This window comes from Mustela erminea, chromosome 4 (assembly GCF_009829155.1).
Source record: "Mustela erminea isolate mMusErm1 chromosome 4, mMusErm1.Pri, whole genome shotgun sequence".
In the NCBI taxonomy this organism is placed as follows: domain Eukaryota; kingdom Metazoa; phylum Chordata; class Mammalia; order Carnivora; family Mustelidae; genus Mustela; species Mustela erminea.
The window spans coordinates 29180800-29202852 of record NC_045617.1 but is presented as its reverse complement, the minus strand read 5'-3'; positions in this window follow the sequence as shown (position 1 = coordinate 29202852).

Genomic DNA, 22053 nt, shown 5'->3' with positions numbered 1-22053 from the left:
GTGGAGAATAGTGGACATTTCAGAACATATGCCCATTAGTTTTGAAGGCAATTTTATATATATTTCTGGCTTTCTCCCTTAAACTATATGAGATAGTCACGCATAACAGATATCATTAGGAGTATTACAGAAAATTCAAAGGTTAGTGCTCTTTGATTCACATTTAAGCTAATCCATTTATTAGATGAATCTGAAAGTCACTAAGCCCCCGTGATTCTCAATATCCTGACCTACAAAATATTACTTTTGTTTTTGCTAGTGAATAAAGTTTATTCATTTTTTTGATGTATAGTAGATGCTCTTCAAAAGTTAGTTATTATTAAAAAAAGTTATTATATATTGTACTTAATTTTCTGTAATTTTAAATAAAAATATATACATGTATACACAAATATTTTCCTATCTCACATTTTATCCATTGGATTGGATTAATTTCAGTAATAGTTTACAGTGCACAATATTCTCAATATTTAGTTGATGATCACCATATTGAAGTTAGATAGCTAGTGTCAGAATCAAGATAGAAAACTGATTAATTTCAAAGCAAATCAAATATATTTTTCAGGAGAACATACTGCCTTGTTTTTTAAAAAAAAAGAATAGCAAAATTATTTTTATAAGAATTAATTTTAAAGGATGCATATAACTGAATAATGAAGGTTTTGTAAATTTTTCTCATCAATTATGTTAATCATGCTGATACAATTTAAATTGGAAGATTTGTTAGAACTAAAAATTCAGTTATCTTATGATTACTTTTACTTTTGCATATTCTTCCATGTAATTGCGATTGCAGGTTGAGAGTTATTTATGCTGAACACTTCATTATGATTGTTGCATGTTTAGAGAAATACACCACAAAAAAGGAGAATTTTTTTTTTGTTTGTAGATTTGACCTTGGAGGGAGTTTGAGATTGAAATACATGACATCTGTGAAACACTCTGAGATCTTTGAAGTAGGAGTTGTAATATAATGTAATATCACAGAAATCTAAAAGATTATGAGAGAGCAATGTATTAAAGACAGTTTGTCCTTCAGCAGATGAATCTTTGACAGACCCCCAGGCAAAGGCTGGGATGTTGGCACCACTGTAAATTGTACTTCTGAAGAGAGAGATGTAACAGCCACAGAACTATGTCTTATATGCTACTTTTTTATTTTTTATAACTGATACTAATGGTGAGAAAGAAGAAAAAAATGATCCAAATAAATCAAATATTAACATGCTACTTTTCTTAGTCTTTTTTGAATACTTGTCTATTTAACTATTCCACAAAGTTAAAAAAAAAAAAAAAAAAAAAAAGTCCAGTCACTTTTAGATGGAAAATTGTATGCTTGATTAAGTTTATAGAATATTTCCTGAACTACGTTTTACACATGAATGCTTCCATAAACAATATATATTTTTATTCCAGAAAAGAGCCCCGATATAAAACTCTATTATACGTGTCCTAGAGAAGCTATTCTCAGCTTGAAAGTGCAATATAAAATTTCATATTAGTGTATCTGGATACCTGGATTGGCACTGATACCAATATTTGTAGTTTGGGGATTTTATTTTTACCATTTGTGCAGTTCTAATTAATTTTAGGATTTACAGCATATAATAAAAGGCAATAGACTTAGAGATGAGGGAGTATTTTTCAATATGCATTTTGTCTAAAATTTACTACAAGCACCTACTTGTTTATTAAAAGAGCTTGTTTTTCTCTTTGTGATACGAAGATAGTGTCAGTGCTGTGGGGTTTTATTTTGTTTTTTGGGGGGGTTTGGCTACTGCTATAATATATTGTTTATAAATGTTGTAACTAGTACAAGAAAAAAAAACAAATTTACACAAAAGGGTAATTTTACATTTTAAAAAATATTACAAAATTATTTTATATGGGTGCCAAACCAAATGCAAAATACCATGCAGATTAAATGTGAATACTATACAGTATATACTATAAAATAGGTAAACTCTGAAATCCAAGAGAGTTAATTTGACAGACACTTACTGTTTACTCATGCTGTTTCTGATAGAGGCTTGCAAGAATTCAATATGAGGGGAAGTTTTCTGGTTCACATAGACATTCTGGAATGCAAGCTGATGAAAGCTCTGCCTCTTTCAGCTTTGGTTTCTGAATTTGTTGTGTGTGTTAATCTCTAATCAGGACATTAGGCAAGGTAGATGATGAAGGAAAATGCATGGGAAGATTTACTGGGCAGCACTGGAAGAGCTTGTACATCACTGCTGTCCATGTTTTTTTGTCATGGTTGTTGTTTTTTAAGACTTTATTTATTTATTTGAGAGAGAGCTACAGAGATAGCAAGAGTGAGCGCCACGCAGGAGGAGGGTGGTTTGATCCAGGACCATGGGATCAAGACCTGAGCTGAAGGCAGCTGCCCAGCTGACTGAGCCACCCAAGAGCCTCACTGACCATATTACCTCAGGGAATAGTATTTGACAGAATTTGACAGAATACCATCAATCCAAATAAAAGTAATCTTTAAGTCCAAGACATCAGTGTCATCTCTAAGTATGAATTTTTGTCTTTGTGTTTCCTTCTTTTGAACAGTAGGCACAAGAAAACATATAAAAGTTACTTGAGATCAACTAAAACCCCAAATAATTAGAGGTTAGAGACTTTTCTAGATTGGAAAGCACATAATAGAAAACTCAATATTGTGAAGAGGTCAGTTCTCCCCAAAATGTTCTAAAGATTTGATTCATTAATTCATTAATAATTATCTCAATAAACTGTGTGTGTGTGTTTCCTCTTCCACAGTTAAAGACTCTCATGATTATCCTGGGCTCACCTGGATAATTTGGGATAATATTTCTGTGTTAAAGTTAATTGATTAGAAGCTTTAATTCCATCTGCACCTGGCATGAATAAATGTCAAAATAACATACAATGACCAAAAAGAATGAACTACAGGAAACACAGAATGGGTGATTAATACAGATAGAATATTGAATAAAACATCCCAGGTTAAAAAAAAAAAAAAAAAGTACATACTATAGATTCTGTTTACATAAATAAGGTTCAAAACTGTGGTACCTAGGTGGCTCAGTTAGTGAATGTTGGAATCTTGATTTCAGCTGAGGTCATGATCTCAGGGTCGTGGGCTCAAGCCCCCCTTTAGGCTCTGTGCTCAGCGTGGAGTCTACTTGAGATTATCTCTCCTTCCTCTGCCCCTCCCCAGCTCACCTATACTCACTCTCTTTCTAAAATTAAAAAATAAATAAATAAATAACTAAATAAAATCTTAAAAAAAATAAGGCTCAAAATCTATCAAAAAACAAATCAAAGATACTATTCAGAATATTATTTACATTTGGCAAGCGTGTCTTCTGGGAAGAAGAATGTAAAAGGTTTCTGAGTTTGCTGATAATATTCTAAATCTAGCTGAGATTCAAAAAAAAAATAGTTTATGCTCCAAATGATTCAAAATTTAGGCATTGATTGAATGTTCACTTAAGATTTATGTGATTATTTATGCTGATGTTTTGTATTACATCTCAAAATTTTCTTTTCACTTTCATGTAAACTAGAAAATGTGAAATAGTAGGTTTATCTCGAGTTTTTCAAGAACAGTCTGATAGAGAAGGTCAGTCTTAAAACATGACTAGATATAAAAATACATTTGGGAATAACCTGATTTAATTTTTTATACTTTATTATATTAATTTATACAAAAATAACATTAGAATATAAATTTAACTCATAGCAAACATTTTTTCTTTTCTTTAACATCTGTGTTTGGTAAATGTATTAGTTTCTTCTGTTATAACAAGTTATCATAAACTTAATAACACAAATTTATTATCCTCATTAACTTATATTTATGTAGGTTAAAAACCTGAAATGTGTCTTTTTTACTGAGCTAAACTCAAGGTGTCAGGAGGGCTACATTTCACTGTGGAAAATCTAGGAAAGAATCAGTTCCTTGTATTTTCCAGGTTTTAGAGGCTACTCACATATCTTTGGTACCTGATCCCTTTCTAGCACCAAAGTCAATAATATCTGATAGAGTTTTTCTCCTATAGCATTATTCAAACACTGAAACTTCTGCCATCCTTTTTCACAATAAAGACCCTTAAATTATATTGGATCCACAGGGACAATTTCCCTGTGTTAAGCGATTGATTAGCACCCTTAATTCTATCTGATACTGTATTCGTCCTTTGTCACGTAAGGTAACATTTATAAGTTCCAGGGATTTGGATGTGGATATCCCTGAGAGGCCATTAATATGCCTACCATACTGGGCATTTGAGACTGCTCCTTGAAATTTAAGTCTAGAATATCAAAGATGAACATGTCATAGTCGATTTACAAAATCTAATTTCATTGTCAACTCTGGTTACTCTCTACGGTTTAGGTGATTTGTTAGCCCATGCTTGCAGAAGACAAACTCCACTATAAAATTTTAATATGAATCACTCTGACTTTTTAACATGAAAATATTTAAACAAACTGAGTAAAAGAATAAAAGATCTTAATATATCTAGCCAGAAATGCTAATTTTGACCTTTATATTTCTGCTTCTGCGTTTACTAACTTCTTCATTGAGATTTATCTCTATTTTTCTAGTCTTCCTAATTTCCACAAACTAGTTCACAAATACTGTTAATCATAAAAATATACTATTGGTGTTATAAGAATATAATAATTATGCCAAAGCTTTGGGTTTATTTGTAAAGATAAAATATATTTACATAAAATTGTATTAATGTCTTTTAATACTAGATAATTTCATTCAGGTGCTCTTCAGAAAAATGTTTCCTGAATTCCCTGAAAATACTTATTTCTTGAAAGCCAGACACTTGTCAGTCTGACATTTAACTTTTATTTTCAATTTTAGTTGGTTTTTACTCAGTTCCAACCTGGAATTGCTAGAACTTCTCAATGAAAAAAAGTATCAAAAATGAGACAAAATTTGGTTAATTGAGAGAATTCTAAATTCTAGAAAACCTGTAATAAAAAAGTATTCTGTTTATATATTTGTCCTGGAAGTATTATTACCCAGAAAAGTGCTGAATAATGTTAGTATAGGCAACACTGAACAATAGCATGTGGATTGACTCACAGAAAAAGCTGTAATTATATTTGAAAATGATAAATGAACTTTCCAACTTGCTAAATAATTCTTCAGTTTTTAGAAAAAATAATTTACCTTCTGTTGTATATTCTTACCCACTGTATATTGGTAAATATGTGTGCACATGTATATACATGTATTTATATGTTTTTCTTACTCAAAATATACATATATAATAAATATAAAATTATAATTATACATTTATATAAATTCATATTAATAGATATATAAAATATATAAATTTATATGTGATTATGTAATATTTTATAATTATATAATTTATAATATTTATTTATATGTAGAGTGGCAAAATAATTGTGGTGTCAGAAAGAGCATGATAACAGTGGTAAGAAACTTCACAGCTTGCTTTCTTTTTGCTTCTTTTTCTTTTAATAAGGCTCATTCTTTCTGAAATATAAACAGAAATGAAACAAAACTTTTTCTATTTTTACATTTTTAACATGTCCTATTTTAATATTTACCTAGGCAAACATATATGCATAGACCTTCCTGTTGGTCCATCATTTACAGTGTCTTTCTCCTTGTAGGTTTACATGTTTTATTTGGAAGTAGATTTTCTTGGATCCTATGAAACAGAAGATAAGGAATCTATTTAGGGATATTTGCATTTTGCCTCTGCTCTTCTCACTCTTCCTTCCCATGCCCAGGGAAAAATATGTGTCCTTGCTGATAAGCTCCTACTCTCATTAACATTTTATTTGAAAAGTATTATATAGATTTTTAGTGTCAGTTTTTCCAAAATACTGATAAAAGGGCAATGACACAGCCAGATCTTATGTTGGGGCTTGGAGAGAATTCACCACACAGCATGCAGCAGCTGTATGATCTTGTAAAAACCTTGGGGGACATGCAAAATGCATCTCTGACTAGGGCTGTACAGCATTGTTTCCCACTGAGTGGCTCCATCCCCATGAAGCAATGCTGGTTCCTTTAAATCATTTGCATCCTTCTATCCTTACCCCACCACTGCTGACGACCATGTAGATAATCACTTCAATGGTTTAGAGACTCAGTCTCTAAATTAAACTGGATTGTAAAAAATGAAAATGGGATGTATCATATTCAGCTGTTCACTGAGAGAACTGAGTCTTTTTCTTTCCGGTCTAGAAAAAGTAAGATAAATATTTATGTAATATTGGAAAATATGGAGTATGATTTCTTCTATGTCAAAATCTGGCCCATAGAAAGCAATAGCTTTGAGCTTCACGAAGGACCTAGGAAACAACTAATTTCTTTGGTCATGTTTTCCTCTACTAATTCATGAAACACATGCTATTCATTCCACTTTTAAAATAAGTGTTCTATGCCACATTTTGTTTATATACTTTCTGTACATGTTTAATGTTCACCAAAATATATATATATTTAAATGTTCTATAAATCTCAAATTATCTTGTCCTTGCACTGACAATAACTAGTACTTGTTAATATATTGAACAAACACACATAAAGCATTTTGAGATCCCATTGGAGTTATTCATTATTCCTTCAATCATTTCTCCACAAAGTATTTATTGAGCACCCATAATTTGTCAGACAAATTTATTTGACAGAGAGAGATCACAAGTAGGCAGAGAGGCAGACAGAGAGAGAGAGAGAGGAGGAAGCAGGCTCCCTGCTGAGCAGAGAACCCAATGTGGGGCTCGATCCCAGGACCCTGAGATCATGACCCGAGGGGAAGGCAGAGGCTTAACCCACTGAGTCACCCAGGTGCCCCAGACACTGTTATAATTGATGAGAATGCCACAGAACAAAATACACTTTGTCTCTATTATGAGGCTCAAATTCTAATATGGAGAGAAAAAAATATAATAACACACTAAATGTTAATAAGTGGCATTTAGAAAAATAAGGCATGGCAGGGGTCTCTAAGTGAACTTCTGGAAAGGGATTGTTATGTTTATATAAGATAGTCAGGGTAGATTTCACTGATAAGGAAACAGGAGTAGAGACCTGAAAGAAACAAGGGAATGTGCTCTACGGCTATTTGGGGTAAGTTTGTCCTAAGCAGAAGGAACAGCGAAGGGGAAGACGCAGAATGAGGAGAGTGCCTGGCAAGTTTGTGGTAAGTACTATTACAAAACCTGAGAATTCAAATCTTCCTTAATTGTATGCATTGTCATTAAAATAAGAAGTAAAAATAGTAAACAATGAGGAAGCAGGTGGAATCAGATTAGAGATCAGCAGTCCAAAAACATAAGAAAATATTTTGCATGTTATATGGAGCATTAAAGAAGTAAATACAGATAGAATGCAGTATTGCTATGTGCTATATGATCAGCATAGACAATGCAGTAAGACACCAAAAGAAATGAAAATAATTAGATTGGAACAAGGTAAAAATCTGTTTGGTTTTTTTTTTCCACAGAGGTTATAATTTTACATTTAGAAAACCTTAACTAACCTTAAAAAAAAATGCCTCTAGAATGACAAGTGAGTTTAGCATGGCTGCAAAATGCAAGGGTATTACACAAAGGTCACGATTTCTATATAGTAGCAATGAAAAATTTGGCAAATGAAACGTAAAACAAACATACCATCAGCAATACCCATGAAATATTTAAGGTTAAATTTTTTAAAAAATATGTGCAAGACTTATATACTGAACACTGTATATTTCTGAATTATATCTTTTAAAAGCCAGAAAAACATGGGGAAAGAGATGTTGCATTCATGAATCAGAAGACTTAATAATGTTAAGATGCCAGTTTTCCCCAAACGCATCTACAGATTTAACACAACATCAGTACAAATTCCAATAGGTTTCTTTTTTTCTTTTCTTTTCTCTTTTCTTTTCATTTTCTTCTCCTTCTTCTTCTTTTTCTTCTTCTTCTTCTTCATTCTTTTTTTTTTTTTTAAAGCAGTTAACCATCTTATTCTAGAATTTATGTAGATAGAAAGGCAAAGAATCTTAGGACCTGAGTGGCTCAGGTGGTTAAGCATCTGACTTCAACTCAGGTCACGATCTCGGGTTCTTAGGATCAGCCCCCAGTCAGAGACAGCCCTGCAAGGAACCTGGCATGGGAATTTGCTCTTAGCAGGGAGACTGTTTCTCCCTCTTGACTCTAATCCTGTGCAACAAAATAACAAATTTGAGGATTCATAATATCTGACTTGAAAGCATACCATAGACAGGTATAGCAACCAAGGCAGTGTTTTACTGATATTAAGACAGTCATATAAATGTATATAACAGATCAGAACACATAGAAGTGTGAGGGGGCTTTTCTCATTTATTTGCTGTCTTAAGGAGAAAGCATTCACCTTTTCAACATTCAGCATGAAGGTAGATTTTTATGTATGGTTATCATTAATGAGGCTGAGAATCTCCCTTTTATTCCTAGTTTGCTGAGATTTTATAATGAACGAGTACTAAATTAATCGAGATTTTTTCATTTATTGATATGGGCATAGGTTTTTATTTTGAATTTTTAGTACAATGAATTACTTTATTTTTTTAAAAGTTAACCCAAACTTGCTTTCCTTAAATAAAGCCCCCTTGGTCATCATATCTGATCCATTTATATATGGCTTGCTAATTTTGATTTCTTTGTTGAGGTTTATGAAGGCTGTTTTCTATAGTTTTCCTTTCTTGTGATATTTTGTCTGGCCAGAGAGTTACTACCTCATAACATGAGTTGGGAAGTGATCCCCCTTTTTTTAATTCATGAGAGTTTGCATAGATGATTCTACACAAACGTGTTTTTTTCTTAAATACATGTATTTTTCCTTAAGTGTTTCATGGAATTTTTATCAGTGAAGCTATCTGTGCCTGAAGTTTTTTTCTGTGGCAAATTTTTAAATTATAAATTCATTTTATTTTATAGAAGACTATTCCAATTTTATTATATGTGTTGCACTTGTTTGGGTAATATGTATATGTCAAATAATTTATTTCATCTTTGTCAGAAATCAACATTTTTTTTCTAAGAGGTCAGATCTCAAATATTTTAGGCTGTGTAGGCCAAGACTCAACATCAAGGTACTTAAATACTCTCATAACAAGAAAAAAATTCAAAATATATTATTGATACGCTATTATTTTGTAATACAGATCTACTACCTTTTTAACACAATTGACTAATGAAAAGTATTAAAGTCTTTTCCGGAAGATTATATTTCACCTAATTGTAGTTTGACTTGAAACACTATAAAGTGGCAAATTGTAGGTTTCCCTACAATTTGTGTTGCGTAGAAGAGCACAAAATGGGAGCATCATATATGTTTTTTGTAGCATCTACTCAACTCTGCCATTATAGCATAAAAGCAGCCATAAACAATACATAGCTGGACATGTGTAGCTAAGTTCCATGAAACTGTATGTATGGGCAACATAATGGGAATTTCATGTAATTTTCATGAGTCAAAATATTATTCTTCTGTAGGTTATATTTCAATCATTTCAAATTAGCTCATAAGCTGTATAAAAATAGGCAGTGGGCACATTTGGTCTATAAGCTTTATTCTAGTTTGTCAAAATTATTGAAATAAATATAATAATATTGCCTTATTAACATGTTAGCATTTGTAGGTTCTCTTGCGATGATGCACTTTTTTTGGATATTAACAATTTTTTCTTGTGTTTGATCCACCCAAAATAATCACCTGAACGAATTTATAATTTCAGATGAATCTGATTAGAATTTAATTTATTAAATATTTCATATTTTAAATTTCAAATTTATTTTAATATTTTAAAGCAAAATACATCTTTTTTTTTTTTAATTTTCAAACTGTGTTGCTTAATTTTGTGTATGAACGTTATTGGGCCAAGAGATGTGTAGGAGATGTGTAGAGAGCTGGTAAGACATTATTTCTGTGTGCATTTGAGGGTATTTCTAGCAGATGATCATTTGATTCCTTAGACTGAATGAAGAGATGCTCCCTCACCAATGTGGACCTGAATCACCCAATCCACTGGGGGTCTTAAGAGAACAAAAATGCAAAGGAGGGGCAAATTCTCTCTGTCTTCTTGAGCTGGGATTTCCATCTTTTCTGTGCTCAGCCATCAGAATTGCTGGTGCTTAGACCTTCAGCGCAGGAGTGGGATATAAAGCATTGGTTTCCCTGATTTTCAAGCCTTCAGACTCAGACAGTTATACCACATTTCCTGTCTGGCTGGCTGACTGCAGGTTGTGGGATGTCATAACCTTTGTAACTTCATGAACCAATTCCTATGGTAAACCTCCCCTTATAAATATATTTTTAAAAACACCCTATTGATTCTATTTCTCTGAAGAACCCTGAAAAATACACAAAGTTTTGTTTTTGGATGAATATTTTTGATCATTGAATGTTAAGTGAAACACACATTTGGGTTGTTACTTCTTTCCATAGGCAAAAGTCTCTAAGAATTATAGAATACTTCAATCAGTAAAGGTCACAGCAATCCAATGACAGGAGGTAAGTCATGTGCTATGGTAATGGAGGATTGAATGAAGAAATGAAAACAGACCTAAGGATTATTTTAGAGGTAAAATAAGATGTATAAAAGTGAGCCTCTAATGTTTCAAACTACAAAGAACATGTGGAATGTAGGGCAAAATTTATGAAGGCATTAAAATCTTGAATTGAAATGGAATTATCATTCAATTAATGTACAAATTGGTGAGATGTCAAATAGTTTCATTGAGGAAACAAAAGAAAAAAAAAACTCCACTAAAATCTTTTTAATACTCTGTGAAAAAGACATCAATTTGACATTTTAAATCGAATTCTTCTATATAAAACTAAACGGATAGCATTACTTAAGCTAGTCGTGTTCATTAGTCTATTAAGCCTTGGGTGGCATTGTAAATTTTGAACATTTCTAAACATTTAAAAATGTAGAGAAGTGAAACCATATGATAATTGAGTAACTGAGGGTTTTGGAGGGGAGGAGGCATGAGGGTTGGGAGGGCATGGTGGTCGGTACTAAGGATGGCACATATTACATGGAGCACTGGGTGTGGTGCATAAACAATGAATCTTGGAATACTGAAAAAATAAAATTCTAAAATTAAAAAAATACTCTAAAATTAAAAAAAAATGTAGAGAAATATTTATTTTAGAACATTTTAATGCTATATTTTAATAAAAACAATTATGTTCCATGAGAAGTAGAATTTCTTAATTATTTTTATTATTACCTCATTAAAGCTTAATTCCTTTCAAATAAGTACTGAAATATATTTTAATTAAATATTTCAGAATCATCACAAAAAACATTATCCTTAGTCCATGAACTTCACAATCTATTACACATTGAAATTCGAGCATTTTTTTTCAAGGTAAGAGAGAACAGGAATAGTTTTCCATTTTAGGACTGGACATGTGAAACACTAAATAGCTGATTACTTTATCTAAACCAGGATAATACTCAAGAACTAAGAGATTTGAAATTTTATGAATGTACGCTAGCTAGTCATTTTTCCCTTCCATTTTTCTTTGTTCCATTTTCTTGTGATCTTAAAAGTAAATTCCAGCAAAGTAATTATTTCTAGTTCAATTTAACACACTTTATGCAGTCCAGGGATTATATACTCATATTTCCAATTATCTGTTGAAGTTCTTGATCTTCAGTTTTCATTATTGTTCATTGCAATCTGACTCTCAAGGTATACAGATTCACATTTTTTCCCCTGCAGTCTCAAAATCTAAAAGTCTTGAAAAATTTAACAGGCATTGTGCTTGAGTTCGTTCAGTCTAATTAGTTAGAAAACCTGACCTACGTTTACATATGACTCTTTGTCTTCACTTACCTTGATTGAAGTCATATGAATGTTTATGATTATGGAATGTTGTTTCAGAGATTGTCAGAGTTGTTTAAATCTTTGTTTTTTATTATTTTTCTTTTTAAGATTTTTTATTTATTCATTTGACAGACAGAGATCACAAGTAGGCAGAGAGACAGGCAGAGAGAGAGGGGGAAACAGGATCCCCACTGAGCAGAGAGCCCGATGTGGGGCTCGATCGCAGGACCCTGGGATCATGACCTGAGCTGAAGGCAGAGGCCTTAACCCACTGAGCCACACAGGTGCTCCAGAGTTATTTAGCAAAAATATTTAGTGCATGTACCATGTTACTTTCGTAAAATCTGGAAAAAACAAAACAAAATAAAAAAAAAAAAACCTGAGTTCCAAAACATCTCTCTGTATGTGGTTTGGACAATGGTTTATGGGACTTAGAAAAGCAAATCTACAGAAGCAGTTCACTCATGTGCCCTGGAGTGGGAGATTAGTGAGGTCTAGAGTCTGTCTTTGATGGTTTATAGTCCTTCCCCACAACCTTTCATATGAGAGAAGTAGAAAGTATATTTATATTTCTCACACATCAGTGATTAGAAGATCCTTTTAGAGAAACAATAAGATTATTGTAGACTTTCCATGTTAACTTAAAATATTTTTATTAAAATATTGTTTGTGTAAATATGACAAGACAATTAAAAGTTAAACTAGGGGTGCCTGGGTGGCTCAGTCAGTTAAGCATCTGCCTTCAGCTCGGGTCATGATCCCAGGGGTCTGAGATCGAGCCCTGCATCAGGCTCCTGCTCAGTGGAGATCCTGCTCCTCCTTCTCCTTCTGCTGCTCCCCCTGTTTGTGCTCCCTTGCTCTCTCTGTCAAATAAATAAGTAAAATCTTTAAAAAAAAGTTAAATTACATTTTACTTAGTCCCCCTCTATTTTCTCCTTTCTGGATTCTTCCTCACCAAGATTATTTCCTCTGAAATCTATGGTAGGACTGAACAAAAAGATGCTTTTAAGAAACTTTCTGCATTTTGTAAAACACCATTAGAATTATGCTAGAGATCCCAGGTGTATAGTGAAGGAATTGCTAGTGGTTTCTTCTGAGAATTGAGAAGTAAGAACTAAAGGTTCTCACTAATTGAAAGTTGATCCAAGATCAGCAACTTCTTAGAGTGGCAAGGGAAGTGCATGCCCTGATTCCTGGCAACATATGTAGAGAATGAATTTTGCACGATTTTGCCAAAATTTCCTGTGGTTAAGACTGGTTTAGAAATATCAAAAGCACAAGAAGGTCTTTTATTTGCTTTAGCTATTTAAGGTACACAGGCATGAACAAAATTTAAGAGATATGTAAATTATGAGGTCACTTTAGTATTTGTCATAACTGGAACTTATAAGAACAGAGATGAATTGTAAGAACTATGGAAAACCCAAGTGTAGATGTCCCTTGAGTAGTAGGATATATAGATCTGGAACCCATTAAATAAATCTTATATATTAAGTGTATTTAGAATTTAACAGCATTCAGATATAATAATTAAAATAAGAGACAGACAACATCACCCAGAGAAATGATATAGCATGAACAGAGGAAAAACAGTATTTTACACAAAGAAACACACAAGCACTAAAAATGTGGTAAGAGAAAAACAAACATTAAGAAAATTAAGAAGTGCTTGGAGAAAAAAACAGGAAAAACAGTGTTGTAAACGGAATAAATGGAAGTGAAAACATCAAGGCAAAATTAAAACTATCAAAAGCAAGAATCTGGTCTGGTCATAAAATATAAAAATACTGGAATGCCTGGGTGGCAAAGTCGATTAACCCTCCAACTCCTGATTTAGGCTCAGGTCATGCTCTCAGCATCCTGGGATGGAACCCCCTGTGGGGCTCTGCTTTCATCAGGGAGTTTTCTTGGGATACTCTCTCTCCTTCTGCCTCTGACCCTCCCTCTGCTCACACATGTGCACACACTCTCTCTCTCTCCAACAAATAAATCTTTAAAAATATATATGAATTACATTTTATATAAACTTTATGCACACACACACACACACACACACACATTAATGCCAATCACATTTACCATAAGTAAGTGACTTTTTCAGTGAAGAGGTGGTTGGATGGAGAATGAAGCAAAGGAAGACAAGTATTTGTGTGCTGCTGCCCCTCGGAACAATTTGTTACTTAAACTGTAACCCCTGGAGGATTTTAGTAGTTACCAAGCACATTTAAATATGGCCTTAAGAAATACGTATACTGGCAACAGGTCTTTGGGGAGAAGGACGATGTAGACCATGAAGCAGCTGGGAATGCCTGGCCTGGCCAGGGCGGAAGGCCGCCTGCTTCAGGGAAGCTGAGCACCCGGGAGCGCCCGGTCAGCTCAGGGTGGAATGTTAAAACCGCCTGCTTCCCTTATCCGTTATCGCTCCTTTCTCTTCCCAGAAGCGCCCCTTGTTAGTTAGATGAGTCCTTTGAATGTGCTTGGTTAACTAGAAACTTGATCCTCCTCCTTCTTGCTTGTCTGCAAGACGGGACTAACTAACGTTTGACCTTCAGCAATCCTTCTTGGCTATTGTTTTCTATCCAGTAAAAGTCAGACTGTGGAGTTGCTCGTGGCAGCGGTCCTTTTCGACCATTGTCCCCTGCTCCCAATCTCTTGCCGCTGACTTGTTTGTGCCTAATTCTTCTCTCCTCGCCAAGTGGAAGCGGCATTTGTGGAGTCCCTTAGAAGTGTGGAAGTAGAAACCTGAGGTAAAGAAGATAATTTCTGAAAGGAGACAGAGATAGGTGGTACTTGGAGAGGAAGAATCTGTTTTTTCACAAAATTTGCAAGAAATTTTGTGTTTAAACGTTGAAGTGGTGAGCCAACAAAAAGTGAAAGGTTGAAGAATTAAGACAATTGGAATAATTTCTCAGATTTTGGTATTGAAGAGCTGGCATAGACGGTAGGTTTGATCTGGAGCAAATGGTGGGAGACACATTTTCATCTGTTAGGTATGAATAAAGGATGTGTGGACAGAGGGATGAAGGATTGTGACAAGGTCCCCCAAGACCACAAGAGCACAGAGGAATGACGAACTGTGTGATAGAGTCTTTTTAGTCAATAGGGAATCATCCAGAGTGAGTAGAAATGTAATGTGCACAAGGAATTAAGTGAAGAAGGTTTGAAGTAGCCTTGGAAATAATGGGAGATTGGATTTATTGGGAAAACCGAGTGATTGTCTCGTAGCTCTAAAGGGCCATGAAAATTGGAGACTGAGAATTTTTGGAGCTAACAATTCATTACATATTCAACGACATGTTTCTCTCCTCAGGTTTAGCTCCCTTAGTAAGGGGTGAAAATGGTATATATCTTGGTTACTCTGTCCTTGTAGTTTCCCATACTGAGGTTGTGGATATAGATAGGGGCCTGGTTGAATGGGCCCACATGGAGAATAGCCTATATTTAAAAAAGAACACATGGCATGGCTTATAGTTTGAGAGAAAGGAGAGGAGTTAAAAACCAGATGTCCGAAAAAGTTAAAGAACCAGTGTAGAGTGAAAAATTGGTAAGATGGCAAAGAGCAGTGTTATTGCCAGATACTAATTTTAAGATTTTATGTAAAAGATACACTTAAAAACATTTATTGAGCATCACCCCTACATGAGAAATTGTTTTTAGGATTGTAGAAATGAAGATGGGACAGGTTTTCTGTTCTTACGGAGCTGAGATTCTAGCCAGGTGGATAACAGCAAAAAAAAAAAAAAAAAAAAAAAAAAAAAAAAAAATTGGGTTTGATAGTCCCTACTGCAGAGGTGACTGAGTGAACGAGAGTGCTCCCAAGCTGCCTCTGCCAGAGCGGGTATGTAACAATGCCATACAGACAGGGTCAGCATTTCTGTGCTGTCCAATTGGGAAAGTCAGTCATTAGCTTCTAACACAGGGAAGTACGTGTCGTGGCTCACCAGAATGAGAGTTAATCCCAACCATCGCCACAGCACAGGCAGGACGCGGTATTCTGACCCCGGGCTTAGAACTAAGATCATCGGAAAGCTGCCAGGTCACAAAGATACAAAGGAGAGCCACTCCAAAGCTAACTGGTAGTAAGTGGCCAGCTCTTTCGCAGAAAGTGTTGGAGGCAGTCAGTCTGTTTGTAATTAATTGATTGAAACTGTATTTTTAGTGAATTTTGTGATGTTTAGTAACAAAGACTGAGAACATGGGTCTTAGACATTGGAGGGATAACCCAGTATAAATTTACATGTGGTTAAAAAAAAAAAAAATCAAAGAATGAAGATAAGAAAAAGAACAAAACAAAAATATTTGAATGTGATCAGAATAAAGACATTTTCCTTTGGTGTACATTAGGGAATTCTTTGCTAATTCCTTATTGAGAAGATAATTATAAATTATTATTAGAACACAAAGATTTTTTTTAAAGATTTTATTTATTTATTTGACAGGAGAGAGAGAGAGAGAGAACACAGCAGTGGGAACAGCAGGCAGAGGGAGAGGGAAAAGCAGGCTAAGCTGGCTGAACAGAGAGCCTAATGTGAGGATCAATCCCAGGACCCTGGGATTGTGATATGGGCTGAAGTCAGGCACTTAAGGGACTGAGCCACCCAGGCATCCCAGGACACAAAGTTTTTGAATTGGATATGTTTATGCTTGTATTATTGATATTGTAATGTGTTTCTAGCCCAAGTCCATCTTATGTGTTAGTCATTCTCAACTACACTCTTTATTGACCCCATGATATCTCTAATCTCTTCTTGATATTTAATAAGTATCTAAAGTGTGTCAACCTACCTGGCTTTTTGTGTCTAAAATGGGTATATCGGCCTTTCTGGCTATTTAGCAAATTATTCCAAAACTTAGTGGCATAATACCAGCTTTTATTATGTTCAGATTTTTGAGGGAATTAGTTCAGACAGAGGACAGCAAAATTGCTAGTCTCTGTTCTACAAGGTCTGGGGGCAGAGACTGAAGATTTAAAGCCTGGAAGCTGGAGTCACACGGCGTCAAACTGACTGGCAGTTCCAGGTGTTGTTGCTGTTGGCTGGAGGTCTCGCTTCTCTTTCCATGTGTTCTATTTGAGAGGGCTACCTTGTGCTTTCTCTCAGAATGGTAGCTATTCCCCAGGGACAAATGGCCTGAGAGAGATCAAGAGAGGAAGGGAAAGAGAGGGAGAGAGCAAGAGAGAGTGAGAGAGCGAGTAGCCGACCATCTTTATGACCCAAACGAGAAGGTAAGACCACTTCATCTCTGTGGATTTCTTGAGGCACAGAATTCTGCACAGATTCAAAGGGAGATGGATTCTGTAAGATCATGTAAGATCGCAATGTTCCGGTGGCCATTTTTGAAAAACATAATCAGCCTCAGTGAGTAGTACTAAGGAGTATTCCTTAGAATGAGGTGTTTTAAGAGGTTAATTTCTCTGAGGTTTTGCTGCTAGTTAATTATGCTTTGTGCTGTAGGAGCCGTCTAGAAATGCGTTCGGTCTATCTAATGTCATTGAATGTTTTAGAGTAGGTAATAGTTGAGTGGCCTACTTAAGGGAAATTTAGACTTTATCAAGTAAAGAAAATGAATTCATTCTATCATCCTGTATATGTGTGAGAGAGTAATGGCCGGTTCAGGGAAGGGTGAGTGTCCATGGTAAAGAAAAATGAGGCTGGAGAGGGAACATATAAGTCCATTTAAGCACTGTTTAAAAGAATAATCAATAGCTTCTACTTTATCCAGATATGCTAGGATTCATATGTATATGCACTTTAGGTAGATGTTATTAGTATCTGATAATCTGAAATTAAAAAAAAATGCTTCTTAGTTTCAATTAAGCTTTTTAGAATTTAAATACACTATAATTAGTAAAAAGTAAATTTTTGTTAAGGGTTGTTTTCAATTATCACGCATATCTTGGTATATATATATATTTTGTAATGGCAGAGGTGTCTTGTTATCTATCAATTTGCAATCTTCCATTCATGGTATACGTTTGTAGCTAAAAAGTGGCTGTCCAGCCAAGGACTACATTAACAAGCTTACATTTCCCATGGCTAGTCCTGTCCCATGTCAGTAGTTCTTATCACTGTAATATGAATAGAAGTCATAATGTGCTCTTCCAGTGTAAAACTTTTAGGGGACAGCTGTGTCTCTTCTCCATAGCAATATGCTGATAATAAGGCCCTGGGGAATAAAAAACTGCATGGAGAAAATTTATATCCATGTATGAGTCAACATGTGTAATAGAGCCACCTACTGATAAGTAATACCAAAACTGAATGGCAATATCCGTAAAAAATTAATATGTATTATATTTAAGCCAATACGCATTTTGAGTCTATTTGTTATAGTAACTTTATCTAAAATATAACTGAACCATAACACAAACTGAAGATTGTTCTAACCATGGCTTTGCCAGTTTATGTTCAATTTAATTCTTAACAGTCATTTTTTATCTAAATTGTTGACCTAACATTTTTCTTTTCAAATAATATTTTCTTCCTTTTGTGAATTCTTTTTTCAAAACTATTTCTTTTGAAGATAAAAAACATCATTAAGATAGCATTATTTACATTAAACAAAACTGAGTATAAATGGTAATGTTTTTCCAGGGAAATATAAGACATGGAATCCTTCATAAGCGTGTGGGGATTTTCATTCCATAAAGTAATAGACATCAGGAACAAAATTCCTTAGGACATCATGGTATCTATGTAATCAAACAGTGATTAAAAATTCATATGCAACAAAAAGAAAAGAAAAAATAGAGTGACCATTTCATTGTCTTAAGTGTCTTTCCAGAATTTGAGTTAAAACTTTGAGTTAAAAATATGAATAGAGAAATATTGTGAATAAAGTAAACAAAAAGTTACGTTTGAATTAAACACATATGCAGATACATAGTAAGACTTCCTTATAATTGTTTTTGAATGAATTCTTTATATTCATCTTTTTTTCTTGCTTGATTTTTACCCCCTCCCATCTCTTACTTATCTAGCTGAAAAGATATTTCTGTAGGATTAATATTTGAAATATAATGATAATCTATGAATTTGTGATCATTCCTGAAGCTGTAGTAAATATAATAAATACCTTTTTAAAAAATATTTTATTTGTTTATTTGACAGAGAGCTAGAGAGATAGCACAAGTAAGCAGAGCGGCAGGGAGAGGGGGAGAGAGAAAGTAGGCTCTCTGCTGAGCAGGGAGCCCGATGCGGGGCTCGATCCCAGGACCCTGGAATCATGACCCGAGCCGAAGGCAACCGCTTAACCACCTGAGCCACCTGGGCGCCCCAATAAATACTTTTTTAAAAAATAAGATTTACCTATATGTCTAAGTACAATAAACCTTTTGGTGTGCCTTCGATTAAATATACAGGATTTAAATTTTTGGAACTATTAGAGCCAAGCACTAAGCATTGGACTATATACAGACTATAAACACTAGTTTAAAAATTTCTGTTCTGTGGGGCCCCTGGGTGGCTAAGTTAAGTGGCCAACTCTAGATTACAGCTCAGGTCATGATCTCAGGGTTGTGAGATTGAACCCAGTGCAGGGCTCAATGCTGGGGTTGGAGCCTGCTTGAAATTCTCTCTCTCTGCCCTCCTCTTCTTCTCTAATCAGATAAAAATGAAAGTCTCTGTTCTCATTCTTATTTCATCTCTGATAATATAATCTCAGGCAGGGAACCTCATCCTTTGATTTAAGTTACCTCACCTATAAAATGAACAGCTTATAGTAATATTGCTACATCTTGTGCTACTAAAAATTATAATGAGTGTTAAATGAAAATAAATTTAGAAAACAGCCAAAGTTAAAAATCTCCAATTTGTTAGCTTTTACAATTCTAATGTAATTATAAATCTCTAAAGTTAAAGGATACTACGTGGTATTTCCTGAAGTGTTACATTATATAAGACATAGCAGTGTTTTCAAGTGATTTTATGTGGACTTATGGAGAAGTTTTTATATTGTTTTCTTTAACTATAATATTTTGTAATTCCAAAAACAATCCTATTAGGATAAAGTTTGGATTAAAGACAATTTAAATAAAATTTAAACACAAGTTTTACAGTGATTTTAAAGAGTGATCTAAGTTTAAAATATTTTCCTGGTGTTAAACTTATGTGGTATAGATAATTGAGAAAACATACACATTTTCAAAATACAGTAAAACTCCCTCCAAAATCCCATAACACAGAGATAAACACACTAACATTTTTCTCAACTTCAGTATATTTTATATTTCTATCCATTCTTTTAGAAAATTGAGTCTTCTTACAAATACATTTTATATCATGGTTTTCTTAAATATAATGTCCATGGCACTTTAGTTTTTATAAAACTATATAACTATATATATAAAACTATATAACTATATATATATATAACTATATAAACTATATAGTTTATATAACTATATAACTATATTATGTTAATTATAATATACCATTTAATAAACAATTTCACTGACTTCAGACATATTTTCTTAGCAAGAAAAATGAGATCTATGGAAAACACCATCACTTAAGCAAGTATTAAAGTTTATTGTGAGAGCTTTGAAGTGATTTGCGGAGTCTGCAGGTGATAGGAATTGGGAAGGGCTGAATAGGTGGGACTTTAGGACAAATACCAGTGCTTTCACCAGAACATAGTAGATTCCATCTATATTATTTTGAGTTCCCTGTGACATTTTCTTTGAATGAAGGTTTCTAGGGAAAAATAATCAATGATCTATATATGTTGGTTCATGGTAAAAATTAAGCATCATTTTGTTATTTTTCTTGCTATTTAAATTTGCTTCTATCAGTTATATCCACAACTATATATATGGTATGTTAGCCATACTCCTGTTTTTATATATAATAAGCTTTTTTCAACTTTTTAAAAAAATCTATGCGAACCAATCCCTATTTTAACTATGCTACTTTCTAAAGCAGTACTTTTCTGTTAAAAATGATAAATATGTTAAAATATAGCTATTAGCAAAAATATTGGGCTCGCTGAAAAAGGACAACTTCAATGCAAACTAAAGTCAAATTCTCAGCCAGGAGCTAAAACCTAAGTTGAATAATGAGAGGTAGCAAGAAGGGGTCAGCTTGTTCACTCTCATGGATATATTGTTGCTCTCATTTAGAAACACTGATTCTAAAAAACAAATACAAGTATCTCCAAAAGCCTCAAAGGAGGAACTGCCTTTGTTTTCTGATGTTTTCCCTCAGACACCAGAGCAGAGAATCAAACAAAGAGGGGAAGGATGGAATGTGAGAGACTTCTCCAGTCCTCTCTCCACTCTTGGAGTCACAACCCCATATTATCCTGCACGCAGGAAGAAGCTTTGTTAAGTGGACAGCTGTAAAAACTAAAAGCAATTGAAAAGCTGTGAACTAGACGGATGTTAATAAGTAAACTGGCTTTCCATTAGGAAACAAAAGTGCACATTACACAGCTGATAGCAGTTATTAGAGAAAAATGAAAATAACAAAACAAATAATAAAAACCAACAAAAACCCCATCTCATTCTCATCCAGACCGCAGCTCAATGATCTGAAACCATCAAATCAGATTTTACCAGAAATAAGTTAATGCTTCCCATGCAGCTGGAGTAAAATCCAAGCCCAGACCATGGGCCACAAAACCCTCGATGATCTGGTCCCTATTTATTTCTCCAAAGTCATCTTGGGTCTTCTCCATCCTGCTCAATCTTTTTCCTTCTATATTTAAACATGCTTATGTGTTTGCAAATTTTGTTATTATTGTATTTCAAAATTTATGGAACAGTTGCAAGAATAGTGCAAGAAGTTCTAATACCCCCTTTCCCTGATTCAGACATTGCTTTCATTTTGCACCATTTTGTTTTTATTCTATCTATGGCTCTTTCTTTTTTGTACTTTTCCTTGGCACGTGTGTATACATACACACATTCACATTGCATTTTTTTCTGAAGCACTTTATGGTATGCTTAAGGATTAGGTTCAGCTGACAACACTCACACCATTTTAGGGTGGAGATCTCTAAAATAACCTATTTTCAAATAACCTAGATAAAAGTAGTCAATTTCCTTTCTGTCCCTTTTTATTCCCTCCCTGGGAGACCTGGAAAACAGGCAGTGTCTTTATTCCAAAATGATTTATATCATTTTGAAAGATTTGGACTCATATAGAACACATTAAGCAGGTAATGAGAACATAGAATCCATGTTAGGGTAGATTTTTTTTTTTTGGCAAA